The sequence below is a fragment of the Hemiscyllium ocellatum genome, chromosome 10 (assembly GCF_020745735.1).
Source record: "Hemiscyllium ocellatum isolate sHemOce1 chromosome 10, sHemOce1.pat.X.cur, whole genome shotgun sequence".
Lineage (NCBI taxonomy): Eukaryota > Metazoa > Chordata > Chondrichthyes > Orectolobiformes > Hemiscylliidae > Hemiscyllium > Hemiscyllium ocellatum.
In genome coordinates, this window is record NC_083410.1 from 22,863,010 (window position 1) to 22,868,177 (window position 5,168).

Genomic DNA, 5,168 nt, shown 5'->3' on the forward strand with positions numbered 1-5,168 from the left:
AAACCTTTTGGTGAAATGTATAATTTAAATGTATCTAAAGTATATTTTTAAATTGTAACTTTTAAATTTGTCTTTGTACTGTTCGCATTAAAAGTTACAGTTGTATAACGTGTTCTGTGTGGATGCAAAATTAATTCTGACAAGGCAGCATCATTAGCTCAGTATTTTGTATTGGAGTTGTATACCTGAAACACCAATTCTCACTGATTATGTAATGTATAAGTTAAAACATAATTTCAAATGGTATAGATAGAGGAAGATGAGCAAACTATCTTGCTGATTCTTTTCAAACAATATAAATTTAGGTGTATATGGACTTAAGTCAGCATTCTTATTTAAAGCTGTTAGCAACAGTATAGTTGTACAGAAGAGTGTGCCCTGCATGTTAAGAAGTTCTGTTTTCTGGCACCTCCATTCTGTTTTGAAATTTATCTAAGAAGAACTTTGCTTTGACTGCACATATATATGTGATGCCATGGTGAAAACTTCGCTACTTAACTTTAATTTATTACCAAAAAAGTGCAGAAAGTAGGAAAGAACTCCAGTTCTTCATGTCATAGGGCTAAATATTAGTTCAAAAGACTAACCCTTCCATTAGTTGTGAGGGTTGTTAACTTGATTAATGACATGTCTTAAAAGGCTCGCTTATAAGGCAAAATTCCACATTGATGAACCAATCCTGATAGTAAAACTAATATTCTATCCTATATCTAATCAATAGCTAGCATTCTTCAACTGAAAAAAATGCACATTTTAACTTTTTGGGGTTACCTATAATGTTCTATTCAAAGAATTTGCTTTCTTTGAAATACAATCCAATCACCAAACCTCAACTACCCCCAAGGGTGAAGATGTGCCTATCTAGAAGATGAAACTGAGATGATGCCTTGCCTGAAAATTGTGTTTCTTTCACAGACATTGACTAACTTAGAAGTGTTCATTACAAAAAGGTGAAGTAAATATTTAGTGTAAAATGTTGTTTTATCACAAAGATTTGTATTAAACATATCTTTATAATGCAAAAAAAAATCTTAAAACACTAAAATCACAGAAGATAACTGAGAAATATTTGAGAAATAGCTCTGAGGATATTTCAGAAGAAAAGCTGTAGCAATGCAGAGACTGGGAAAAAAAATCAAAGCTTGGCAGTTTATCTGACTGTACCCTCAGATTAATGATGCTTAAAAGCTGACATTCCCAAATATCCAGTTCAACCTTTATATTTCCACACTACCTGTCTCCCTGGCAAATCCATTCCACATGTTCACTACCTGTACATATCGTGGTACAATCTAAACCATTGTTCAGGCCATATCCTATTTCTATCATAGACGGTAATTGGGTTTCAATTTATGTCTTCACTTTAAGAAACTTAGATACTGAATATCTCTCTTCAATCTTCTGATGTCCTCAGTAAACAATCGCGGACTTCTTAACTTCTCCTCACATCTCACACCTCTTAACCTAGATATTATTTTTGGTATTATTTTTATTGTTCCACTACACTGCGTCCAATAAATTAGAATTGTAAATCATTCCCCTGATAATGACTATACCCACCATGAAATCTTTCCTTCATTTCATGTCTTCCTATCATCAGCTTATCACTTGCAAAATAATGCATCATAAGCATTATAAAATCTATAGGCAACTCATGAACGAGATAATTTTCACAAAAATATCAACTTGTCTTTGCCATAATCCAGTTTATCGTGCCATTCCATATCTATCTGGATATCTCATTTCTTCTTTCATGATACTTTCTGGAACATAATTCATAATTACTAGTCTGTAATTTTGAGAATTAGTTCTCCATTTAACATTGGTATTGTCTTATCTACTTTACAACCCTAAACTTCTGACACTGCTTCTGTAGGATGTGACTGATTCAATTTTTGCTAGTCACTTCTTTTAAGACCAGCTAGGTCAGGATCACACCTTATCTGAAATATTTATTTTTACAACATGCCTTCTTTCTGACAACCTTGACACCAAGTTCAGTGTTTGTGTGTTTTACCCTACTAATACAGAAAAATGTGCATTTCCTATTCTTATTCAGTTATCTTCACCATTTTGGATCATAATTTCCTTTTTTAAAACTGTTTGCTGTGAACTCATGTAGAGAAATGCTACTCTATTTAATACTTATAACATAATCTAATTTTTTTCTTGGACTCCTATTATCACAGCTGAGTTTGAACATGAATTTCAAACATCATTCCTCATACATGATGTAAACTAATGGAGATGAATGAATTGGGTATGATTCAGGCTACCTACAACTAACATTCTAAAAGCATTATTTCGATCATGCATGATGAAATTCTGATAGGTATGAGTGGTTTACTTTTAACTGTTCTTTTTCTTTCTGAATTCGTTAGCTTGACAACATTTTTAACATGGATAGATGTGCTTTCACTTATTGTGACATACAATGTTGCTTCTTCCACACGTAGACAACATTTTGCTAAAGGTAACCAGATCCAAAACTAATTTCAAAATATCTAGTGTTTAAATAAACTAATATACACTACGCCATTACATTTGTCCATTTGCTTGTATGTGAACAAACGGTGAAGCCATTCATCTATATTGTCTTGGTTAAAAATGACACAACACCAGGTTATAGTCCAACAGGTTTATTTGGAAGCACTAGCTGTCTGATGAAGGAGCAGCGCTGCAAAAGCTAGTGCTTCCAAATAAACCAGGTGGACCATAACCTGGTGTTGTGTGATTTTTAATGTTGTCCACCCCAGTCCAACACTGGCTCCTCCACATCCTGGTTTTATTGTTTTAAACATAGCAAATCATTTTTATCACTTCATTATTAAATGGAAAAAGCATCAGGAAAAAAATGGTAAACTGAAAAAAACCACACATCCAGAAAGATATACAATGGTAAATAGCAATTACAGGTTATTAAATATTGAGTTGGGGGATAGTTATGTACTGGTAACTAACTTTAATAAAAAGTGGACATGGGTGTAAAATGGAAAAATGTGTTTCACTGCCTCTAATTTTGATTAAAATTAGTAAACAGATGTAAAAAACAATGGATTGAAATTACACTGTAATTCTTTAACAATACATTAGATTGTGTAATCCTATTCTCTGCTTGTTCTAATTAAGATATTTACAAAGTAACAAAATTGAAATATTAGAAGGAATATTACTTATGATACACATAGCAAATTCATCAACATATATTTCTGTATCAATAATATTTGCATAACTTTTCTTCCATGTCCAGGGCCCTTACTATGCTCTGTAGAATATCTCCTTTTCAGATTTGTCATTATGTTGATTCACAAGTTATATTAAATATTAGAAAAGACTCTGTATTTTTTGATCTCTATAAGATTTCTTTCTCTAAACTTTAATAAAAACATGATTTCAGCAAAAATATTGTGCTTTCTTGGAACTTATTAGTCAACGCGCCACTTTACAGATGTTAAGTGGATTACTTATAAGGTTAAATTCTACCACTGGCTACATTGATTGAATTTTATCAAAAAAATAATGAATTATTAATTTTGATGTGCTGGAGGGTTTTTCTCCATGAGGATTAGAGAGTTTTCTCACACTATTCTCTACAGTTTGCCTCATTAGCTGTGCATCTTATCTCAGTGGTGTACAATTGTGCACTTGCCAGTTGTGGAAATATTTAACAATGCCAAGACCTTCAGGGATTCCTGTGGCTACAAAATTTGCTGAGTGATAGGAGACAAAGAATAATAGTTAATGGATATTTTTCACACTGAGGAAGGTTTGTTGTAGGTCTCTAAGGGTTTGGTATTGGGACACTAACTTTTCCTCGTACATTTATTTATTTTTTAAATATACTTTTATTAAAAAGATAGATTTTTTAGTATTACAACAAGTACAAAACAATACATAAAAAACATAAGTTAAAAAAACCACAACCCACCCTCATGGATAAATGTATAAACATACAGAAAAGTATAGAATAAAAAAACCAAACCGGCTATTTAACTAAATAAATAAATGAAAACCAACAACAAACTAATAAATAGTAATAACTCAGCCCAGCCAAACAAAATGCTCATATGTTTACAGTTCCTCCTCTCTGGATATTGGACTTGTAAAACACAATCGTTATGGCTATGTAAAAGCCCTTGTTGGTGTAGCAGATTAATCTGCGTCCAGGTATTCCAAAAAGGGCTTCCATGTCTTACAAAAATTCGCAGTTTTGTGGTGTACCATATTTGTGAGAAAATCCAAGGGAATATGCTCCATAATAATTTTCCACCAACCCGACAGGCCCAGGGGTTTTTTGGATATCCAACCTAGCAAGATATTCTTTCTTGCACAGAATGTGAGAATATTGAAAAGTTTTTTCTTATGCGTGTCTACAAGGAATACATTGGGAATGAGAGAGATAGGGTCCTTCTCCATCCTTACACCCCAAATCCTCTCCATTGCACCTGTTACAACACTGGTAAGGGGGCACCTTGCTGGGAGGTTTCAATATCTAGCCATATTGAAAGAGGATCTGCACAAGTCAATCATTCATGTCGACAAAAGCGAGCTTTGTTGGTAATTTTTAATGTCCGGAAAGTCTTCTCTTCCAATCTGTGAGGTAGTTCAGTTTAGCTATTTTAATGAAGGTTCGCTTACGATGGCAAATAAAGGAGCTGAACCAGTTGTTCGGCCTCCTGAATATTTGCTTATTGAAAATCAGGACGATCATCTGTATAGGGTATAGCAACAGGGGAGAATATTCATCTTAATAAGCGCTATCCGACTCAACTACGAGACCAGAAGTGCCTCCCATCTTTGAAAGTCTTGTTTAATTTTATCAAATAATTGAATAAAATTGGCTTTGAACAGCTGATCCAGAACTGAATATGCCCAAATACACAAAATCCCACTGTGACCATTTAATGGGAGTCTATAGTCGCCCTCAAGACCTAGCTCCTTCGTAAGACCACCCATAGGCATAGCCTCTGATTTCGCAAAATTAATCTTGTACCCCAAAAAGTGCCAAACGCGCGAATGCATTGTATCGGGAGAGGCACTGAAACTGCTGGATTTGTCAAAAAAAATTAGGACATCGTCTGCATATAACAAAATATTATGTAATTTTGACTCCACTTCTGGAGCTGATATATTGGGATCCCCACAAATGGTTCAATCACCAACGTAAA